Source organism: Octodon degus, unplaced genomic scaffold (assembly GCF_000260255.1).
Source record: "Octodon degus isolate 3935 unplaced genomic scaffold, OctDeg1.0 scaffold00228, whole genome shotgun sequence".
Lineage (NCBI taxonomy): Eukaryota > Metazoa > Chordata > Mammalia > Rodentia > Octodontidae > Octodon > Octodon degus.
Window position 1 is genome coordinate 3,251,865 of NW_004524804.1, and position 25,252 is coordinate 3,277,116.

A 25,252-nucleotide genomic window follows, 5' to 3' on the forward strand; every position below is an offset into this window, starting at 1 on the left:
TTCAATTGTTTTAAAACATTTAATTTTCTGAATATTGCTTAATCTTAATTTTTGTTCTAAGATTTATACTGTATCTTTGACTTACAATTTATTTAGAAGGCATTGTATGATATCTTCTCCTAGTATTAGAAACTTTAAAAAGTATATTTCCATTTTCTGTTGACTTAAAAAAAACAAAAACAAACCCCAGAGGTTTGTAACAATGTTATTTGCTTATTATTTCTTGCCTATATCTTGTAATAAGAGAAACTACTTTGGCAGTAACAATACACAATGTACTAACCATTAAAAAAAGATAAAGAAAAGCAAAACAAAATGAAACAATAACAAATGAGTCATAAGAAATTCGAAATAAGAAAAAAATCAAAGTAAAAACAACAAAAATATTTTTCTAAGCATTAACAGCTCCTTTCAAAAAACCAGCAGAAATCAACAACACAATAGTTTGGATAATTGCATTGTCAATGAATATATTTCTTATGCCTAGTTATTTGTGCCAATTTATAATCCTTTCTTTTCACTCTTCACTCCTAAAGTCAAACCTTCTGTGCAAATACTAATCCTCTTCCTCTCTGTCTCTCTCTGTCTCTGTCTCTGTCTCTGTCTCTGTCTCTGTCTCTCTGTCTCTCTCTCTGTCTCTCTCTCTCTCCCCCTCTCTCCAGTAGATTCCTTTGTATTTTACAGTACTTATAAGTGAAATCTAGTATGCATTTTTGTCTGTAATCTTTTAATCTCTTTAATCATTATGATTAATCTATTCTGTTGATTCTGTCAATAGCCAGTTCCTCTTTTGATGCCCATCAGCCTTCTGTTGTATGAGCATTTGCTTGGAGTCCAGCAAGCAAGACCACTTGCACATGTGCATGGCAAATTCCTCTATTGTTTGCTATATACATTTTTTCCTGAGGAACTACTGGGAAGTAGACCGACTTGTCCTGTGGCAGTTTTTATATTTAAGCTTGGTTAAATTCCCTATGTTCCCAAGTGCTGCTTCTCCTTCCTTCACTCCTGCAGAGTGTACAGGGCCAGCGGTCGCCCCACAACTTTGCCTTTACGTGGCATCGCCGTGCTAATGCAGTGTGCTGCTCACTCATTGACAGAGATTTCCAAATCTCCAGCTTAACGACGTTGAGCGATTTTTCACGTTTCTTTGACTTCAGTCTTCTGGTGTTTTGGCTAAGGGGTATTCTAATCCTTTTGAAGAACCAGCTATTAGATACATTGAATCTTTCTATATTTTTATACTCAGTTTCATTAAGGTTTACTCTGATTTTTTACTTTCCTTATATGAGCTTAGAATCTGCACTGTTCCTGTTTTTCTGTGGCACTGCAGTGGATAATCAGCTTATTTGGTATTGTGAACACGTTCTATTGTTCTAATGTGACCAATCAGAGCTATAAAATTCTTTCTTTTATTGTATTCTACAGGCACTGACGTGTTGTGCTGGGGTTATTACTTGATTTTAGGAACTGCTGAATTCCTTCCTGGATTTCTTCTGTGACACACTGATCAATCAGTAGTGTGCTGTTTAATACTGTCATGTTTGCATAACCTCTGCTTCCTCTTGCCTTAATTTCTAGATTCACTGCACTATGACCTAATGATATGTGTGAATAACTTCCATCGTTCATGCTTATTTAAGCGTGCTGTAATGTCCACTGTGTGGTCAGCTTTGGAGGAAGTTCTGTGTGCTGCTGAGAAGAGCGTGCATTCTATCGAGGTTTGTTGAACCAGTTTGTAGGCATCTATTAGGACTGTTCGAATGTGGGGCTCAACTCTTATTTCTTGAATTCTTGTCCAGTTGGTCTGTTTATCACGGTGAGGTATTGAGCTCACCCCCTATATTTGTATTGGTATTTTCTGATATTTTATGACCAGCATTATTTGTTTCATGAAGCGGATGTATCAGTATTTAATTAATATATTTGTACAGTTGTCATTGCTCCCTGTTGATTTTTTTCTGACAAGTATGTAGTGACTTTTTGCCTCTTTTTGATCATTTTTGGCTTGAGGTTCAGTTTGTCTGAAAGTAGGATGGCTACTCTGGCTTGCCTTCAGGCTCCCATGGAATGGAATAGTATTGCTTTACCCTTTGATTTTTACTCTGCAACTTCTTTTTAGATTAAATGGGTTTCTTGTATGCAGCATACCATTGGGTTTTATTTTACTCAAATATATCAACTTATGCATTTTTGTAGAGGAGTTGAGACTGCTTGCATTGAGAGCTAATACTAAAAGTATTCATTTGATCCCTCCCACTGAGTTTTTTGTTGTTGCTGATTTTATTTGCTTTTGCTTAACTGTGCACCCTACTTGAATTATTCATTGCATTAGGACTTTTGGCATCATTCATTTCTTTATCTCTTAGTAGGATATCCTTGAAACATTTTTGGAATGCCTGTATGGCAGTCATGAATTTGTTAATGTGCTCTTTGTCATGGAAATATCTTTCTACTTCATAAACTTTGAAAGATTGTTTTTCAGGATAGTCTGGATTGGAAGTTTGCTTTAGGAACTTGAAACACTTCAGTCCAAGTTCTTCTGGGCTTTAAGGTTTGTGGTAGAAGTCTGCTGTAATTTTAATGTGTTTTACTTTAAAAGTTATTTGTTTCTTTTCTCTAACAGCTTTTAGGGTTTCATTCTTCTGCTGGATTTCTGGGATTTTGACTATAATGCATGTGGAGAGGTTCATTTCTGAGCATTGCTATTTGGAGATCCATATGGCTTGCTTAACTCTGTGTTGAATTCTTTCCTTGTACTTGGAAAGTTTTTGGTTGTATTTCTGTAAACAGACTTTTAATGCCATTTCTGGTGTATTCTTATTTTTCTCCAACTGCAATTTATCTTAGGTTAGTTTTCTTTGTACTACCTAGATGCTGTTGGATCCATTTCCTACATAATCTCTTTTTATTATTGAGATATCTCTTGAGTATTTGGTTGTCTGTATAAATCCTATCTCCTGGCTCTGAAACTCTTTAAAACATACTGAATGCTTCCCGGATTTGCATGTCATGGGGACATGCTAATCTTCTCTGTACAGTTCCAATTGTGGTATATGTACTGCCAAAGTAAACAGGACACTTATTTTAGAAATGTGGGAAGATTTTAAGTGTTATCTACTTTAAACAATGCATTTAGAAATTAGATTGTGATTTCCATTTTTAAGTGACTGTCTGAAGTCACTCCAAAATGCAAATTAAATATACATAATTTCTTTCTCTTTCATTTTCTCTTTTCTTCATAATAAGTGTAAAATGGCTAATCAAGATTAGCAGTTTAGCTGGACTGAGAGATACCCATTTGGAACAGAGAAACACTGCTGGCTGTGTCGGAGACAGTGGGGTGGGCTCTGGGGCTGTTTATGGAGCAAATTTGCATGCATGTACCCAAACTGATGAAAGGGCCTGGCCTAAATGCGGCCACCAAGTAGCCCTGGGAAACAGAGATGCAAAGGAGAAAGAAAGCATTCCAGTGTTCCTCCTCTTCCTGCCTCCGGGCCACCCTGAGGAGAGCAGCCTTCCTCTCTGGGCCTGTCCCTCACACCATCTCTCTCTTGCTGCACCCCAGTAACAATGGAGCCAGCCAAGCGTGGACCATATGCCTACAGCCACCCCAAATAAACTGTACCTCCTGTAAGAACTTTTGTTCATGCATTTTGAAAGCTGACAGACATTAATTATTTTTACGAGCAGGGTGTTACTAAACTGCTTCTGTGGGCTCCAGATTCTCAGTTCTCCTGTCTCACCTTCCTGAGTGGCTGGGATTACAGGCCTAGCAGTTCATTAGACTAGCCGTGACTAACACATCCACTCCTGTCAGTGTTGGCACCATGACACATTGCCCAGTCAGTGTAGCACAGGATCATATTTTAGATAATTTCATAATCCAAATGCAAAAGCACTGTAACAAGTGAGAATTTTTCATTTCAATGTACGGCACTCAATCATTATCACAAGTGATTTTTTTTTTTTTTTTTTTTGCGGAACCAGGGATTGAACTCAGGCCCTCGCGCTTGCCAGGGAATCACTTATTCCACTGAGCCATCTCCCCATCCCCAAATGATTTTTTGTAAATATGAGCACTACTTAGTCAACAAAAGAACTGATATTTAGATGTCAATTATACAGTGTAAAATACTTAAATTTCACTCTAGGGTGAAAATGAAACTTACACAAAGAAGCTTTAACTTTTATGATTGGCGATAGAGACCAGGAACAGTTACATTACGTGGAAGCATTATCTTATGCTCAACATGGAGCTTAGATACAAAGTTCAGACAGCTTTACCGCTCAGTGCAGATACCAATAACCTCTGAACACTTACTTGGACAGCTTATCTCTGAATTCTGGATTTGCATCTTTAACTCTTCTTAATTCTTTACTGCTTAAATATGTGTCAAAGTAAGTGCTTCTTGGTTCACATTTTGTGTTCCTGACACTCTGAGAATTTGTAATAATGAACTTTTGAACTGTATCTTTCTGAAAATAAAAATTGTTTTGTCATCCATCCTATATATCAATGTGAATGTTTCATTCTACATTAGCTAAATTCCCTTGGAATCCAGCAAAAAATACTTTTTTCTTTAACAGGCTTTTAACAATATATTTAGTACAGGGTCTACAGGGTCTCATTACATAGATCAGACTTGTAGTGATTCTCCTGTTTTCAGCCTCCCAAGCACTGGGATTACAGGCATACACCACCATGCCTAGGCTCTTTAACAGGTATTTTTGAAAATTAAATATAGACACATAGAGTTGAATTTGTTAGGTTCAGTTCCTGTAGCACAATATTTGAGACAAAAAACTTTATACAAGAAGGGATTATGGCCTACACGTTCAGCAGCCTTGGTGCTTCAAGTGTCTGAAAATCTCAGTGGAAGTGCAGGAAAGGACAAGCTGCTCCAGCTGAAATGGGCTGTTTCTGAAAGAAGAGGGGCAGAGGACGAGTCTGGTGTGTTGCTCAGGGTCAGGCCACACCCCAGGACCCCAGGTGACCTAGGACACCCTCCCTGAGACTGCTTCTACCTCCAGGCGCTCTGCACACACAGCCTGACATGAGGCTCTTCAGAGACTTTTATCTGAATAACAGCAGAAGTCAAAGCTTAGGAAATTATCTTGTCATTTACCACATCAGCTGCTATGAAGAGGTCTATTTGGACTAGTGAAAGTCATACATTTTTAAATCAAAATTCTATTTTCTATGTTTTTTATTTTAATACTTTATTTAGAACTAATCATTGGCAAGACTGTCACTGATTATTACTTAATGCACAACTTCAGTAAAAATAGAAAAATATGTTAAGGTTACTTGTTCATGATATATTGTGTATGCCTGCATTCACCTAAATGTTCTGAGCCCCCCGTGTGTTTCTGGATTAATTTAAATTTATATGGAATACTAATTCTTAACAAGATTTCATGCCAGAACAACGATTTGTTTTAATCTTAAAATTGATGCACTTTGTAATAGAATAGACAGCACATTCCAGAGTTGACTTTGTAGAAGAAAGGATTAAAAAACAGACAGGAAGGAACAAAAGGATAAAGGCAGAAAAAAGAATTAAAATATGAAAACAATGGAAAGGACGGAAAGAAACTACGAGAAGGTAAAGAGATGCAGGATGAGCCTCTTAGCTCTCAGCACCTGCAAAAAGTCTGATCTGAGAAGAGAGCTTTCCCAGAAGGCTTCTATTTCCATGAGCACAAGTCACCGATGTCACACCTGCACTGCGCAGAAGTCATTTCTCCACATGCTTGAGAGCTGAGTTCTGTGACATTGTGAGACGTAAAACATGTGAAGGTCCAGAGAAGAATCGCGTCACCGTCACTGTGCAGTGTGATTGGTCATGGCGTGACACTTGCTCATACTAAAATGAGAATGTGGTCCTGTAGCACTGTCCAGAAACTTGCCTATTTGTGCAACCACCATTTCATATTAATAAAGTCACATAGTATTTCTAAAAAGCAGTTGCTGTGCTTGGCCTGTGGCTTGAGTGTGCTTCCCCAAGGTTCTATGGGTTGAAATGTAGACCCCACTGTGAGGTGTTCGTGGTGGGGAAATCCAGCCGTGGGGCTCAGAGGGGGTGTTGGGGGCTGACTGGGGCTGGCAAGTGTTGTTAGAGGGCATCGCCAGAAGCCCAGTCTTGGTGGCCTCACTGGAAGAGGATCAGAGACCAGTGGAGGCACAAGCCTGCTCCTGATCCTCGCCAGATATTCTTCTGCACCACCCAGCTCTTCCAAGAAGCCATCACCCAGTGAGAACCCTTGACCTTAGATCCCAGAACTACGATAAAACTGAACCCCTTTTCTGTATAAAGTTACCAGACACACAGTATGCAGGCTCTCGCATCAGGTAATGTACTGATATAGCGGCATTACTACAGAGAGTCACTATGTACATCAAACAAATCTCCCAAAGCAGTGATGTGCTTCATGGAGTGAATTGACCATTTAACGAGCAGTCTTCTCTTTATTAACACCATACAATATATTTTGAAATACATAAAACAGAAATTTTTTCTTTTTCTAAATCCTGTAGATAATGATTCAATATGGAAAAGTCAAATTTAACTGGCACAGTGACCTCACATTGTCCTCCAGAAGCTAAGTACAGAGAAACAAGGATCATGCAAACTGATTGAGAATTTTCCCTGGTGCATAAGCAAGGAGCACTTATCTTAGAGCCATTTTACAGTTTCTGCAGAAACGGGTGAGATCAGTCGAGAGCCTAAGCACAGCCTACGACCTGATTTGTTCTGCATGTTAGAAGCAGTTAGGTGCACGCTCCTCCGAGAGTCTCAATGCTGCACTGGAGGGGCATCTGCAGATAGATGAGCCTGCAGCAGCAGCGGTGACAGCATGCACGCCTGTGGTTGCCTGTATGTTTATTAAACCACTATTTTGGAGAATTCAAAGAAATTCAGCCATGCTCTAAGGGAATTGTTCTTGTCTTGTGCATGGTCACCCTGGGTGGTCCTTTGAAATTTGAGATTGCCAAAAGGTGAGTGAAGATTAGCCAAATCCAACTAAGAAGATGGACATTTCCTACAAATATACCAATTAGAAAGCTGCAGAAATAAGGGATGTTGGTGCCAGAGGACACCAAAGAACTCTGTTAAACTGTGTATTTTTGGCTTATGGGAAATGGTATCAGATCTCAAGTCCATGCCTGACTTTCCTGTTCTAAGTAACTGTCTCCCTTTAGAAAAGCTGGCCCTGAGACTGGGCATGGTGGTGCATGACTGTAATCCCAACTCTTGGGAGGCTATAAACAGGTGGATCACTATGAGTTTGATCCCATAGTGAGACCCTGAATACCCTGTAGACCCTTCCCTAAAATACAAAAAAGAAAAAAGAAAAGCTTGCCTTTTATTAATATCTGACATGTGTGCAGGGCAAAGGGTCAAAGAGGAGGAGCGAAAAGGGAAGTAAGGCCTTTGTGGTCTCAGCCTGAGAGAGACACATGCACCCCTACGGACCACAGAGAAGATCTGATAAGGTGCGCAACTTGGCCCAAATGTTCACATTCAATTCATGCTAAGTGGGCGACAGCCTTTTTATCAAACAACTGTTCCACTATATTTGCCAAGTGTATGCATTTTCCTACAAATGTTTCATATTTATAGTTTTTATAGCCAAATGGTATTTCAATATACATAAATACCACATTTTGTTTATTCAGTCATCTGTTGATGGTCTACAGGTTGCTTCCAGGATTGAGCTATTATGAATTGTGCTGTTATAAACATCGATATGCAAACTCACTGTAGTATGACCAATTAGCTCTTTGGGGAAGATTTCTAGCAGGAAGATAGCTAGGTCCTAAGTGAATTTTGAATTTCAGTTTTTTAAGAAATCTCCATCTTGGTTTCCATAACGATCACGCGAGTTGCACTCCTACCAACAGTGGAGGGAGGTTCCCTTCCACCACAGCCACGCCACCACCTACTACTGTGCGATCTCCAAATTCTGTAGCAACATGAGATTTTAGCATTTTTTAAATTTGCATTTCTGTAGTGGCAGAAATGTCGAACATTTTCATGCGTGTTCATCATTTGATTTTCTCCCCTGTGAAGTGTAAAGCAGACATGATAACCGCTACACTATGGAACCATGTTCCTGCCCGGTGGAGTGTCTGTTCATTTCTCTTGCCCCCTTTCACTCTCTCTCTCTCTCTCTCTCTCTCTCTCTCTCTCTCTCTCCCTTCCTTTCTTGGAACTGAGGATTGAACTTAGGCCCTTGCGCTTTCCAGGAAGTGCTTATTCTACTAAGCTATCTCCCCAGCCCTACTGCCCATTTCTTGACTGGGTCTTTACATTTGGGTGGTTTAATTTTTCTAAGATGTTTGTACGTTCTAGATACTAGTCTTCTGTCTGCAGAGTAACTGGTAAAAGTGTTTTCCCACTCTGTAGTAGCCTTTTTACTCTGCTGGTTGGTTATTTTGCTGTACAGAAGCTTTCTAATCTGATGTAATGCCATTTGTTCGTTCTTGCGACTGTGTTTTGTGAAATCAGACACACAGTGAGCACAATGAAAACAACATAGGATGGACAAGGGGACGGACAGACAAAGGGACAGATGGACAAGGGGATGGACCTCTCGCGATAGTGGAGTGACCCAAGGGAACAGCACTAGGAACCAGGAGCAGGGCAAGAGGGGCAGGAAGAATAAAATGTGCCTTGTACGAGAAGCTAATAGCCGCCCAATTAATGTCAATCTGCACACCACAACATGAAGAGAGATGCCACCAACAGGCAGGGTAAACGAGCCATGGAGTTGGCTGGGGTGAGTGAGGCGCAAGGGCAGGAAAATGCAAATGACCTGTAACACGCGTGTGCTGCAGCTGGCAAGTGACTGCAAGCTGGGCGAGCTGCTAGCGCGTGCTAATGGAGAATAAGAAGTTTAAAATAAACATAAGTCAAAAAACAAAAAGGAGCTCCATCAATTCCAGTTGTAATTGGATTCTTAGCAATCATATCACTTTAAAAGAAAAAACAAACTAATTTTTATTCCCTCCTTTTTAGGGTTCCATTTCTCATTAGTTGACCGTGACTCTTAACACAGCTTTAAAGCTTTATTGCCTGCGTAGTCCATATTATGTTAAAAGCAGCGTAGATAAGGAACGAGGCCAAGATAGCCTAAGTTTCAATATGCTTGCCTGAGACTGGTAAAATCCCGTCTCCACAAGTCACTCACCAATTTAAAAACTACTAATATTTGAGAATAAGCAATAACTTGATAGGTTAAGTTCAAAAACATAATTAAATGCTTACGTCTCAAACGACTGGAAACAGAAGGGGGTCAGCACGCCCTCACGGCGGGCGCGTCATTGACACATTCTGTCTGTGCGTCTCTACCGCTCACGCGCACGCGCCGCCAGCCACTATCGCTACCCGGAGCGGGGCGCTCACGGACCGTCGGCCTCGAGGGACGTGCGGTGGCTGTTTCCGGCAGCCGGGGGAAGAGCACCCACGCGTCCCTGCACGCGGTGGTGTGCACGGCGCTTCGGCCTGCTGCCTGCGCGTGGTGAAGGGGCGCGGAAACGTTTACACGTTTTTAGTTGACCGGCAAGTTGACAAGGAAGGGCAGGAAAAAGCTTTGCACTTGCGGTGAGACTTCACAGAAATAATATCCCTTGTATCGAGAAAAAGTGTCAAAATATCTAACTGAGTACACTGTCCAGTCTTAAAAAGTAAGAAAACCTGGACCCGGGGCACCAAGTAAGTGAACACTGGTAAAGACCTCGCTGAGCACGAGGCTGGCGGCTCCACCCACACGCACCGTGCGCAGAACGCAGGTGAGGGCTGCGAGGGCTGGCCGGGGCCACAGGAAGGCCACGCTGCACACCACCAGGACGGCGCTGAGGCGAAGGCGGTGAAGGCCTCCGTGTGCGCGGGCACCTCTCGCCGCAGTCGGACGCGCTCCAGCCCCCAACACCGTGCGTGCATTTCACATCATGCGCAGTCACAATTGAAAAGTATCAAATAATCTGCAGGTTAATTATCTTTGGATTACTTTCAGTGCTGCAGGTCTGCTGATTTAATTGTACCCTGGCCTGCATGTGCACGTGACACACACACACACACACACACACACAGAACATTCTGTTTATCTGTCCATCCACTGATGAGCCCCTGGGTTGAGTCCACCTTCTGGCTACTGGGGATGGCGTTTCCAGGGACATGGGGTGCTCTTTAGCTTATTATGTGTGCTCCCAAGAGAGCTAGTGGGTTTAGTAGGGGGCTCTGTGGTGACAATTTCAGGAGACACCGCCACTCCATCGCACCTGCTGTCCACTTGCACCCGGAGTGCCGCAGGCTCAGCGCTCTCCATTTGTGTGTCCACGCTTCCTAGCACCTGCTGTGACAGAGGCTGCGCGTTCTGCATCGGATGATCCCGGCACTCTCGCCTGAACCTCAGGCCACGCAGGTGGGGTTCTGCGTCTGAGTCGTGGTCTGGTCACGTCTTTCAGCCATCCTGTTCTCCTCAGGTTATGTGGGCTTGAAGTATGTTTGAAATAAAGAAGTGAAAAGCCTCCACCTTTGCTCTTTTTGTCGACATGATTTTAGTTCTTTAATGTTCCTTGATATCGCACCTAAATTTTGGGATAGATTTTTCTATTGCTGCAAAATACACCATTATAATTGTATTGAACAATGTGATTCTATTGAAAAATACATCTTTTTCTTTGGCAGAACCGGGAATTGAACTCAGACCCTTGTGCTTGACAGGGAAGCACTTATTCTACTGAGTCATCTCCCTGACCTCAAGAAATACTTAAGTCTTGTCGATATAAAAAACTGTTCTAATAAGTGGACTTACGCCAGTGGTAATAGGGATTATGTACATGCTGTCCCCAGAAAATCACTGGCTCCCATGTTTAGTTTGCTCAGCTAGTGTGACATTGCCTCAATCTAGATTGTTTCATGAAAGTTAAATTCTAAATTTAAAGCTTCAAAAGTTATGATTTTTCACTCAGTAGCTCAAAACTTTTATAACAAATTGGTCAGAACTGTTTAACATGTACTATCTCATATATAAATTTTTTCTACTATAACAAAAAATTATTTTTTGAAAATGTAATATTTATTTTTTAAATAATTTTATTGTGAGACAAATAGCAATGAGGCAGTTTCAAAACTGATTAGTAGGACAATGTCAATAAGTAATGCATTGCATATTGTTGTCTTTGTAGTGGTTATTCATAGTATAAGATGCAGACATGATATCCTGTCCAAACACTATTAATACAAATCTTTCTGGAAATGAACATTTATTTGTTCCAGTTTTTGCTCACATTTTTATTTAACTTTAGCCTTGTATAAAAAGTTGTCACCCAGGCATAAAACAAATAGTTATTAGCTAGGAGAAGGGATGTAGCTCAGTGGCAGGGTGCCGGCCTGGCAAGCACGAAGCCCTAAATTCAATTACCAATACTTAAATAGATACATAGAATAGAATTTTAGGATAATGTAGTCTTTATTATACATTATGGAAATTATTTAAAATGGCAGGTTACACCAAGAACTGACTGACTCATTAACATGCATTCATAGATACCAGTTTTAAATTAAGGGACATGGTGGGGCTGGTGAGATGGCTCAGTGGTCTAAAGCACCTACTTAGAACAAGCTTAGCAAAGCACAGGGACCACAGTTCAATCCCTCAGCACCACATGCCAGGCAGCCCCACCCCCTGGTGGGCTGAGCTGGCCACACACACACACACACACACACACACACACAAATAAAAATTTTTAAAAAAAGGGACATGGTGTAAATATAGTTTCCTTGAGAAATTCAACTTAATTATTCAATAAAACAGGAAAACAATCAGAAAAAAAGAGTAAGTACTACTCAGTAGAATGTCAGAGTCACACACTTTGAATTACTTCCATGAAATCAATTACTAGAATCAAAATATAAAGACGGTGCGCACACAGTGGATTCTGCTGCTTCTGACACGCTAAAGACAGGCCTGGTGCTAAAAATTAATATATGCATTTGCATATACACTTCTGTTAATTATAGCCATGAGAAAGGTCAGTGTTTTCTAAGTGCTAAACAATTTTTAGGTGATGTTCAATGCAATGTATTCATTAGCCTAGGTGTCTGATAGGCTCAGAATAATCTCAGGCTATTTTTAGAATTTGAAAAAGCTGACTGCAAAACATTAATCTGTGTGATAAACTTGCACAAACGCTGGAAAAGCTCAAGTTTCCATGTGAATTATTGCTTGGAAATAACCATGGTGATGCCTTTTTACTTTGTGAGTGCACGTTTAGAGTGCACGCCTTCCGCCATCACCTTGGGAACTGGACACAGGCACATGTTACAGTCCGTTTCCTTTTTAATCCCTTCCCTCCCTCTGTCCCTTTACTCTGATTCTTCTACATTGATTTTCACTGAGTGACTGTACACAGGAGATGCCATAAACATGAGCTACGATTAATAGTGCAACAAGAATAAACACTGGGATGGGGTAACGCTTTTACTGCCAGAAAGAACAGGGCATCAAACAGGAAAAGTGTTTTCCAAAGTGCAGCTCTCACAGGAGGTGCATGAACTGAGTGGCCACTGATAAGGCGATATTTAATAGACACTATTATCGCAGCATTACTTGCATTGTGTTGCATTTTGTTTAGGGTGGCAGGACTTAAGCCCAGGTTCTCATACATGCAGACAAGACGTCTACCACTGAGCTATATCCCTAGTCCTTAACTCTTTTAAAATACAACCCTACTTAGGTTGAGTATAGCTCTTGAATGCCTCAGATACTATGTTTTGTAAAGTCATTAGAGATATATAACATATAATCCCTTACACCAATTTATATTTATCTTTAGGCTAGAGTTTTCTAATTTCCTGAAAACATGAATAGGATTATGAAATCCATACTGTACTGTTTATATACACTTAAATTTGTAGTTACCCTTATTTTATAATAACTAGAATAAAATTTTACATAGATTATTGTTATTGTCACTTTCATACTCCAGTACTATAAAAGATAGTTGCCAATAGCTAGTTACATTTGACAACTTAACAACTGGAATATACAAATTGAGATTACAATTAGATTTAAAGGAAAAAAGAATAAAAGATATATTCACTATTTTTAAATATTTTTATATACTCTGCTACTTATTTTTGAACATACTGAGATACACAAAATGTTTTTACAGTAATTTTTACTTGTTTTCTGTTTTATTTTTAATGTGATTGCTAAAAAAATTAAAAGTTACTCAGCTAGACAGCAGTCTTTGCCTTTGCTAAGTTTCTTTATTATTTTTATTATAATTTGCTCATTGGTACAATTTATGCATACATAGCCGTCACATTCATCACAGGGGATTTGTGCCGGTAGGGGATACATTTTGATTTCTCTTTCTTTCCCATCCCCTCTTCTCTTCAACCTCTCTTCCCCATCTTCTTTACCAAGCTTTTTTTTTCTATTTTATCCTTCCTTTCTTATTTTATTTTTCTTTCCTTCTCTCCTCATTGTCATTCTCCTTTGCTTTTGAATAATTTCTTTCTGTTTCACAATATCTATGATACATTTTGATTTTTTTTCCACTTTTGATTTCTCACACCAGAGAGACAATGTGATATTTACATGTTTGCCCAATTTATCTCACTTAGGAGTCAAGGTCCATCTATTTAGTTGTAAATCTCCCAAGTTTATCTTTCTTTATGCCTGAGTAGTACTCCATTATACAAAAACATCTGTTTTATCCATACCTCAGTTGATGGACATTTAGGTTGTTTCCAATAGTCACCTATCACAACCTGTGCTCCTAAAACACGGATGCACATGTGTCACTGTGCTAAGAGACTTTTAATTCTTTCAGAAAGACACCAGGAAGGGAAATACTTGGGTTGAATGGGACTTCCAGTCTAGTCTTGCGAGTAGCCGCCCACTGATAACCATAGTGGCTGCACCAGTCTACACTCCCATCAACAGTGGAGATGGATTCCTTTTCCCCACGGTCCCTCCAGCATTTGTTAATTGGCTGATTTCCTAATGATAGCCAGAATCTGGAGCAAGATGAAAGCCCAGCATTGATATAATTTGCACTGTGCAAATGACCAATGATGTTAAATATGTCTTCATATAGTCATTTGCCATCTACGTTTCTTCATTGAGAAGTGTGCATTCATCTCAGATGCCCGTTTTTGGGTAGAGTCTTCAATATGGAGGGATCTGTTTGTTTTCGTCCTGTTCTAGCCATCTCTCTCTCCCCAACTCTCTTGATCTTGGTGTTTTCAGGTAGTGAACACTGGCTTGAGCTGTACTCTCACTTCCATAATCTTCTGCTTTGTCCTGCACTCCCCTCGGCCCGTTCTCCGGCTTCTCGAAGCTCGGGTGCCCATCATTAGCGCTGCAGCCTTGCTTCTACTGAAGTTCTTCCCACTTCGCTCTGTTTATCCCGTCTCTTTAAATTTTCCAACCACGGGTAAAAGTACTCTCTTAAGAGGAAAGTCTGCACACGAGTTCCTGAATAATGTTGGGGTTTTGTTACATAACTGAAGATCTCAGCCATGAGGGTAACAGCAGCAAAGTCACACTACCAGACTCTGCCAAGCTTCACACTGTGTCTGAGGCCGGTGCTGCTGCTATTCGCACCGCTCTAGCCCGGGATGCCTCTCTGCTGCAGCCAGGTGCTCTGCTTGGATGACAGCATGCGATCCTCTGGGATCACAACTTCTCGTGAGCAGCCCAGTCCCACAGGGCTGGGTGCTGAGGCAAGCTAGGGCAACATTTTATTATGATTGTAATGGCTAACATTTCTAAAGAGAAAGTGAAAATTTGCTAATGACAATGACATGAGTATTATCTCATAATTTTTAAAATTTTGATAGCTTCTAACAGTGACAACCACCAAAAGATGATGGTGAACTCTATTTGTTTATAGTCCAAATATCTGCGTAAGCAAACAAAAGCTGGATTAAAATGTATCTTTATCAAAATATATTATAATTATATTTTCATAAAATTTGAATCTATATATGTAATTCATATACATATATTAACATGCACACACATAGATATGCATGCACATATACATATGTGATATATATACATATATATTATATATCTTACCAGAATTATAGCTGAGTTGGAATTAATATAGATCTTTATTTAGTCTTTCACTATATGTTGAATTCTACATTAATGAACACAACAGAAATAGGCATATTTGTAAAAGGAATACAAAATTATGATCAAATACGATGTGACAGAACTTTTATCAATTTATGATTTGACTTAAAATCAATGAAAATTCCTTTATTTATTTGTGCAGGGTCTCACTATACAACCCAGACTCATAGTGATCCTCCTGATTTCTGCCTCCCAGCTGCTGGGCTTACAGGCACAGGCACACACCACCACGCCTGGGCTCCACCCTGGCTCAGCGCGCCCCAGGGCGGGCCAGCGCGGCATGTGGAGCCAGGTATCGAACTCGGTCCCTGCGCCTACCTAAGCAAGCGCTGAGTCCTCTGAGCTATACCGCCGGCCCCATGAAAATTCTTAAATGTTACTTTCTTATTTTCACTCATTTTTTTCTTCTACTTTATGTTTTAACAAGATAGAATGTTTTCAAGACTCTTTTTTATCTGACTGTACTAATTTAGCTTTATGAACGTGGTAGAGACAGACACTTCTGAGTTCACTTGAGTAGGTGGCTGCCCGTCCTCACTCAGAAGACTGCAGGGGGATCTGACGGACCTAGTCTCACCCTCCCAACCCTTGCTGGCATTCATCAGAGTCTGCCTTTCCTTACCCAGAAGACTGCTGGGGGAATTAGTGGGCCTCGCCCCAAGCCCCTGACATCGCTGAGTTCTTTAGAGCCCCAGCCACCTGTCCTCACCTGGAAGATGCTGCAGGGACTTCACGCTCCTGGGTCCACACCCCCTCACCCACACCAGAGCTCATGTGAGTTCCAGCTGCCCGTCCTCACCCGGAAGACTGCAGGGGCACCTGGTGGGCCTTGACCCACTCCACTCCACCCTTGCCAGGGCTCCACTACAGCTCAGCCACCTTCCCTTTTCTAGAGGACTGCTGAGGGCAGCCAGGGAGGCCTGCCCTGACCCCTGACCTTGGCTGGAGCTCAGCAGAGCCCTGGGAACCCTTCATCACCAAGGAAGACAGACACCTGAAAGGTGGCCATGGGGGCCTCGACAGGCCTTGGTGAGCCCTGCTCTTCACTGACCCACCACTGAGAGACAGCAGCAGAACTCTCATTCTGCACTCACCCTTCTGGGCCCTGCTGGAGTGGTGGCTTGCCCCACCCCACAGAGGTGGAAGCCACACTGGACCCGCGCAGGAAGAGAACCTTGCTAACCTGAGCTTGGCCCCTCACATCACTACAGAGTCAGGGAGAGCCCTGGGAAAGGAAGGAACAGATGGCAATTTCAGGCCTCTAGCCCACCCAAAACAAATCCAGAAGACAAAGAACTTGGAAGTCACATACCTGAAATTTCTAAGATGATAGCAACTGAAGCAAAGAATCAACTCCACCAGGCTATGGAGAAAATCAGATTAGAAATAAACTCTCAGGTTAAAAAAAATAAAAAAGAAAAGAAATGGCAACCGTCATGAAAGAGTTGCTCAATACATCTAAGAAAGATTAAAATAAAAATAGAAGGCAAGAGGAAAATATAGAATGCATGAAACAGATTCAAGTAGATATCCAGGAGATTAAGAATTCCATTGAGATCTGGTAAAACTGCTTGAACAAAAATGAACATAGAATTTCAGACCTTGAAGATAGCATTGCAGCTAGTGAACAAGAATTGAAACATTTCTTAAAAACAACATGGGAGTGGGAGCAGTGAGATAGCTCAACAGACTAAAGCACCTACTTAGGCAAGTGCAGGGACTGTGGGGTTCTATCCCTTGTACCACCTGCTATGCCAGCCCCACCCCCAGGGCTGGCTGAGCTGGCCACAGAGTTGGCATAGTGGTGTATGCCTGTAATCCCAGTGCTGGGGAGACTAATACTGGGAGGATCACCATGAGTCCAAGCTGCCTAGTGAGATCCTGTAACAACCAAATACATACGCACACACACACACACACACACACACACACACAAATGGAACCAGGAAATAATAATACAACAGGTAGAAGATGATGTGAAGAAAAATAATGTAAGACTAATAGGAACCAACAAAACAGCTGGAGATAAAACAAATTACATAAAAAGAGTGCTTACTGAAGTCGTAGTAGAAATTTTCCCAAGCAGGGGAAAGCAATCTGACATAACTAGGGAATATAGAAATCCAGCTAGCTATAATCAAAATAGATCTTCACTCATACTCATAATAAACAAAATCCCAGAAAATGAGCAAAAGAACAGACCACGAAAAGCTCTTCAAAGAACCAGATCACCCACAATGGAAAGCCCCTCAGCATCACGGCAGATTTTTCCACGCAGCCAACCAAATCTAGAAGACTTGGAGGTAGGTATTTCAGGTCCTGAAAGAAAACAGCTTCAAACCCACACTCGGGTACCTGAAAAGCTGTCACATGTAAAGGACAGACGAGATACATCCATGATAAGAACAACTCCAGAAATTCATGACAACCAATTCAGCTCTACAAAGAGTGCCAACAGATATTTTAGCAAGGCACAAAGACGATCACAGTTTCAACAACAGCAGAAGAGAAACGCCAAGCAGAGCAAGCAGTTAAGCAGAGGGCAAAGTACGGCTCCTACCGTAGGGAAACAACATGACAAAGACAGACCAGCGATACCAGTTATTACCACCAATGTAAGTGGCCTCGATCCACGGAGAAAATTTTCTGCCAACACAAAGCACACATTACCTGAACATTTTACAGTGCAGTCCTTGTTCCCAGCTGAAACCTGAGCCCAGCCTATCCAGCTCAGCTTAAAGTGCTCTAGGGCCGCATCTCCAGCCAGCACCTCAAGCTTTTCAAATCCCTCCCAAAGGCCAGTTCCAGGAGCTTCTGAGCCACAGTCAGATGTCAGCCTGGCAATGAATGCGCTCCTCTGGTACCTAAATCTCTCTTAGCTACTTTCCTGTGGCAGGGACAAAATACCTGACACCTACAGTGGAAGGGAAGAGAGGCTTTTGGTTCTCAGCTGAGTTTAAAGCAGGCAGCAAGATGGATGGGGATCACTGCCTGGCAGGGCAGGTAGGAGGTAGAGAGCAATGAAAGGAGGGCTGGAAGCCCCCAAAGCCTGGAGCCAGGCGCCCACCTCCTCCAGCCAGGCCTCACTTCAATTCACATTTAGTGTGGGCATCAGGGGACTGATTCACGGAGTACACACTCTCGCCGTCCTGTCCTCTGCGAGCCTGGAGTATGGAGAGACCCGGATGTGACCGTACCAATATGCACGATCGAATGCACCGAAAATGCCCTTGATTTCACATTCATAATGGCATTCATTTGGTAAATGCCTTTCTGAAAGAGGCTTCAGCAGGGCTGAATACTTTAGAGAAATTCTCAGCTATAAAATGCATCAGTTACAATTAAATTCCATTAAGAGAATCTGAAAACTGGGGACATTTTCAGATGAAAGTAAGAAAGCCAATGCAGTATTTGTCTATATGTAATTGATTCACTTAAGATAATGTTCTACAGCCCCAGATTGGATCAGAACAATAGGACTTTCACAAAGATGCTGGGCAGGGGGATACCAGGAAAGTGAATAAATGGTGCCAAACGCAGGGAGACAGAAACAGTACATTCTAGTGTCCTACAGCACACTGGAGGGACAGTTCACAATGACCTGTTTCATTTTTCACAAACAAATAAAAGAAAGGATCTTGAAGGCTCCAAACACAAAATAACAATAAGGAGACGGAAAATTTATTACCGCAACTTCATCAAGATCTATCGCCTACATGTACTGAACTATCACATGGTACTAAAGAAATATTCATAACTATTATGTACTTTTTGTTTTAAATGTTGAAAGACAAGGAAATGTTAATGACCTTGAGTTGATTATTACATCGTGTGTACACATATCAAGTTCTCACCCAATATATTATGAGTTTATAAAATTAAATTTTTAAAAATAAAGTTAAAACTTCGGTGCCATATTGTAGGTGATGAGGTCTGCAGGTAGCACCGCCAGCAGCCACATGCCCAGCAGTCACTGCAGGAAACCCCAGGAAGCTGTGAGGGAACTTCAGTCGCAGGAGGGATTTCGGTAGCTCACACCTGACACTGCAAAGAAGGCTCCATCCAGGCAGCGTTTCAAAAATCACAAAGGGCAGCTCAGGGATCCCTTCAAGGGCAGTCTGAGATATGCATACACAGAGGACAGGGCTACTGGTGCCAAAGGAGCAGCAATTTACAGAAATGATTGCAGGGGCAGGCAACAGGCCTGAGGCAGCCCTGCCCGGCACGCTGCATCACCCTCAGTGGCATAGGCCAGGCGCATGAGCTATGACTCGAGGGATGTGCTGCGTGCGAAAGCAAGGCCAGCTGGCCAGTCTTGGCCTGATGGTCTGCATTTCCACAACACTTGGCGCCGGAGAACACTGCTCTCTCAGTATTTGCCAGGCAGGGTGAGTGATGCATGAAGAATGAAATAAGAAACGACACAAGCTGTGTCACCGTCTCTCCGTTTGCATTACGCCTGGCGCTGTGTACCATTAGGCCACGGCAGATTTGCCCAGGGAAGCTCAGTGGGGAGATGGCAGAGGCTGCAGGTGGAACAGCCTGCAGGACTGCAGCTGTGCAGAGCGAGGTCGTCTCAGCCGGGAAGGTAGGTGGGCAGCCTGAGAGGGAAGTCTCCCGCTTTGATTCTTTCCAAAATTATAGCTTAGGTTGTACTTCTTCTCCTGTTTCTTTTCTGTTACTGGTTAGTGTCTAGCCAGCACTTATTTTGTTTCAAAGCAAGAGATTGTCCTTCTGGAAGTCGGCCTCTGGGCTCTGCCTGAAGGCTGCAGAGCAGCCGAGAGCTGGAGCGACAGTGCAAACTGCGGAGAAGGACTTGCGCTGGCCTGCGGGTGCCAAAGCAGGGGCCATCTGCAGCTGCTAACGTGGCAGGGTGTCACCATGAAACAGCGATGTGATCAGGAGAAGCTTTAAAATCCAATCATGCAGTAGAAGAAATGTCCCCCGAAGCGTCCGCTTAAATTGTGTTAGGATTTCCTGTTACAACGATCTGTGTCTGAGACAGCCTCATAGGTGCTGAGTTGGTACCTGACACAGTGTTTAAACTTAGAAATCAGCACAGCTTTTTTTGTTTACTTGTTTTGTTTCGTTTTTTGTTTTTTCTTTAATTTGCCTGTTGGTGTACTATTGCAGGGCTCCTTCATGAGCTCTATCCCCAGAAACAAATTCAGTTGACTCGTAAATTCTTTCTTTAATAGAGCATGGGTTAAAAAGTGACAAATCCTGACTCATGAATTATCACATCGTCAAGACACCTGTGAAATCAGCATGCAGTTCAAAACAAAGGAACACTACCAGCGACACAGCCGGTGCAGCACGGCGCCTCCTCTGCCTTACTTCCGGCCGCCTGCCTGGCCTAGCCCCCCTCAGAGTGTCACTCCGCTCTTAGGAAACCGCACGTGAGCTCTATCTGTTCTGAGTTTTATCTAAATATATCCATACTCGACAGACACACATATGCTCCGCGTCCTCGCTCAGCATTGCTGTTTTGCCAAGTCTCCCGCACCCTCTCTCCCACAGAATTTCTGCTTGAACGCCAGCACTTCCGCTCGCGTGGCGACGGCCACCACGCCCCCGCCCCTGGGCACTACAGCGAAGCTCTTGTTGGGGCCTCCCCCTTGGAGACTGCTGCCCCACCGCTTCCTCTCAAGACCTCAGGACGGTGGTGCACTCTGCTTTCTTCCCACCTCTCTACCTTTACAGTTTTAGTTTCTGTTCAGGACTCTACTGGCCCCTTCCAGGCAGAGAGCGTGAAGCCTAAATGCTCAGTGGCAGGGCTTGCGGAAGGACCTGGGTGAACCCAGGTGTCCCAGTTACTCTTCTCTCATTGCTGGGACAGATGCCCGACACTCAAAATGAAGGAAGGAAAGGTGTAGTTAGCTCAGTTACTGGAGGTTGTAGTCTATAGTTCGCTGGTCCAAAGCAGAGCGGCACACGGCAGAGAGCAGCCTTCCATGGCTGCAGCAAAGAGCAGAGAGCACAGGGAGGAGCAACTGCAGCTCAGGCAGCTAGCTTCTTTTCCCTCCTTACTGTGTATGTAAGTTACCTGCCCAGGGCAGGTGCAGCATCCACAGGCCCTAGATCAATCACAACCTCTAAAAGTCTGCTGGAGGGACACCTCTACATAAACCATAACACTAGGGGAGAGTACAGGAGGTCACAGGGACCCTTAGCCACTGGAGCGTGGCCTTACATCACCAGGCAAAGGACAGCCTCCCCCTCTCCAGCCGCAGGGCCCAGAAGCCCTCCGTGGTGGTGCAGCAGACCAGGGAGACGCTGCCTGGCTGGTCTTGTTGCTCGGCCTCCTGCTCTGTGCCTTCCGTGTCTTGTGCCTAGTAATGCTCTGCTCTAGCAGAGGGCGTTCTGCTAGGTGGCTCACCAAGCTCCTCTTCTCACCCCGGAACCCCCCATTGCTCATTAGCAACTGTACCTTTATTTTAAGCCCTGGGTTTACTTGAGTGGTGGGCCACACTATCTTCACTCAGATAACATTTCTCTTTGAGTATGCCAGCACATCCAATTTGTTTGTTCATGCATTTTCCACTTGAGCTCACTATGAAGCCCATGCCAGCCTCGAACTTGTAGCTATCCCCCTGCCTCAGCCTCCTGAGTGCTGACCTGTGCCATCACTCCCAGTGAAAGTATCCTAATTTAATTCAATATTTCCCTAAATTGGCTTCCTTTCTGCATTCCCCACCATAAAGAAAAACAATTCCATCACTGTTCTGGTTAATCTAAGTTGGAAAATCAGGCACAATCACTATTGACTCAACCTTCTCCCAAGCATCCCTGTTGGATTGCGTGCCAGCCCGGGCCACTCTGCTTAGGACTCCGTTTCCAGACCAGGTGGCTGCTGGCATTCTGGCCACTCCTGCGTGGGCTCTGGCTGTGGCCTTTGGCCTTAAGCAGAAGCATTCTGAATTCTATTAATTAAACACTGTCACTTTTTCTCATATTTTTTCATATATTAATAAATTAATAACCTTAAAGGTTAATGAATATTTGTATTTTATTGATCTGGTAATTCAATAGTTCCAATAAGTAGAATTTTAGTGCAGCAATTGAGATTTCCTAGAAAAATGAAATATGTTGGCATTTTAAAGTCATCACTATCAAAATTATATTCCACTAAGAAAAGTCTTATCTAAGGAACAACATTTTGAATATAAGCACTGACATTTATGTGATTTTAAACAGATACCTAGGCTTTGTAACACTTTAGAAGGTTTGCGATCTTAGGTATGTATTCTTTTTAAGACTGGAGAACAATAGAAAAATTATACAACTTGTTTAGATGCAGTGCTTGCAATGTACTATTCTTGCTCAACTTATTTTTATGTCTAGCAGAAATACACCTTCTTTTGGATTTTTCTACATACAGATCATTTTGAAGTAACAGAGATTTACTTAAGGGTGACATTAGAAGTTGAATGCTCAAAAATACCTATTTTTAAAGTATATATATATTTGTTTGGAAAAAATGAAAATATAACTGTTTGATAGGGACTTCAAGACCCTTCAGTCAGAATTGCCCAAACCCCTTATCTCATTCCATTTTAGGGTCTGGTACTACTGTCACAACTGTGCCTGATCTAACCAAGGGAATAAAATATATAGAAAACATTTTCAAAATAAGTATGTATTATCTGGGCAATCAAACCACTCTTTGCTACCTAAAAAGTCTCAATGAAATTAATGTATTTCTAAATCCAATAATCATGTAACTTCACCCAGCATCTCGACTCTCATTGCAAAAATAAGTAGATAAAGACATTTATTTGAACACTGCTTCTGAGATTAAATGCTTCAATTCAGTGTATGGTCTTGTTGAAAAATCACATTTCCCTGAATATTTAATTCAGAAAAATGGCATTTTATTCAAATAATTTTACATTTTTATTTAATTTTAGCAGGTAGGAAAACACTACATTGCATAAAATAAGTCACTTTTAGTTCTGTTAAGGTGCTTTCAATATAAAATGTTTGCACCTCACTGAAAACATTCACAGAAACAGGAGCCAGGGAGAGGGCTACCCCTCACCTGCTGCAGGACTTGGGGGCTCTCTTGCATTCTGGGGTCCCTGGGTCCCTGTAAACAGATTTCTGTGCCAGTGATACAAAGTAGGCTGTGTGTGGAATATTGAGCCTGAAGCACACCCTGAAGGGTTAGTATAGAGGCCTCAGTAAAAATCAAAGTTAAAAAAAATTAAAGTACTTTTAAAATAATGCCCAAAATTCTGGAGAAAAAATGAGAATACTTGACTAGTAAGGGCCTATGGAAAGCTGTTAGAATGCTGATTTATTCTCTTCATAAAGAAAAAAAATCTACTTTATTAAAACAAACTCATGTCTACCATAAGAAAGCTGTAGTGGAGCCACCACACAGTGGTGTGCTGCCTTTTAGCTTCTTCTGTTTGCAAATGGTCCTTTGCTCACTTCCATTTTATTCTTCAGAAAAGTAATAAACTGGATCTCAGAAAATGTATCTAAGCTTACAGCTACTAGAAAACAATTCATGAGTTACAAATTTATCAACTTCTCTAGCTATTTCTACTCTGTGCTTTGTAAGTGGGTGGAGATGTTTTTAAAGAATTTATGCGGACGAATACATTCTATATGCAAAATCTTTAATACATCCTTTACATCTGTCCTCTGCCTGAGATTACATGCTTGTATGGTGAAAGCAAAGGTATGTTTAACACTTTAACTGTCACAGAATACTACACACAGGTAGTAGAGGTACTTGGTATATGATTTTAATAGATTGCTATATACTTTTTATTCATGATACATTAGCATTTCCAAATTAAATGGCTTTCTAAGACTAATTCACAATATCCAAGTATGTTTAGTCATAAGGTATCACTAAAGATGTAGAGAAATAAACAGATATGTGTTTAAAATCTACATTTCAATGTGAGTTTCTCCTCACTCGTGTAGATGCAACCCATATAGGTCCACTTCTTCATCTCTCAAGGGTTGTATGTGTAATCAGGCCTTATTTAAATAAGGGGACAGAATTGAAATTAATACCATGCACACTACTTGATAGAGCAAAAAAACATTAAAATATTTCCTAAAATCACTATAATCCTGAAAAAAACATACTCTGAAAGGTGACAGAAACACTATTATGTAATTATTAGTATACTTGGTAATTATCCATAAATAAAAATAACATAAAACACCAATTCATGATTGGCAATTACCATGATTTTGTTACCTACCATGTTTTCATGTCTTTAAATACTGATAATGTAGAAATTTTATATTATGTATAACTTGATCTAATTGAAGAATCATTACAATATTCATGGAATTCATTACATTTACTATAAATAATCTCTATGAAATTGTAATAATCACTTTCTAATTATTAACATACTCATGTAGAATTTATTCTACTCAAATTAGATGGTTCCTAATACAAATCAACATTTTATATAATAATTCTGTGTTTCACTCTCTTTTTAAGTTTTGCACTGAGGATTTTGATTTTTGAATTGCAAATCTCATTTGTCTTAGCAACATCAGAATGGCCGTGAAGCGCAGTATGATTTTCCCCATGAGAGGTGCACCGGCACTGTTCTAGGCAACACCTTCTGTCCTGACGTGGTCAGGGCTTGCCACGCAGAGTCTTGGCTGGATGTCATGATGATCACGCATTCCTCACTCTTGCTTTTGTTCTCTTGTCCCACTTAAGATGACAACAATATATTAAAAATTCTGCAAAAACATTTCCAGTTAATGCTTTATTTGGTGCTTGATATACTTGTGTCTTTGAAATTATTTTCACTTATCACTACAGATTGCAATTCTTTATATTTTACTTAGTTAAATTTGATGTATTTTGAAGAGTTGCAATCTGGGATGTTTTGCTCCTTGTAGCGGTTTCCTAAGCACCCTGGAATGTCAGGCACCTGACTTCTGCTCCATTATTCTTTCCAACCTTCAGGTTGCATGCTCCAGAGTTCAAATTCCGTCACTCTAGGGATGAATTCACTTGCTACCAAAATTAAGATCACATCTCAGTTCACTCAGGATGTCATGCAGGCTTTTATGTATGTGTGTCTCTTGTATTGCACAA

General features: G+C 41.6%; 1 protein-coding gene and 1 pseudogene across 1 annotated transcript in view; both read right to left on the reverse strand.

Annotated features, from left to right (window-relative positions):
- Positions 1-25,252, reverse strand: part of Fstl5 (follistatin like 5) — a gene marked incomplete at its 5' end in the record, with an annotated part of 578,391 nt that overhangs the window by 322,115 nt on the left and 231,024 nt on the right. The gene's annotated exons all lie outside the window — the stretch shown is intronic.
- On the reverse strand, positions 2,980-3,073 carry LOC111813819 (annotated as a pseudogene).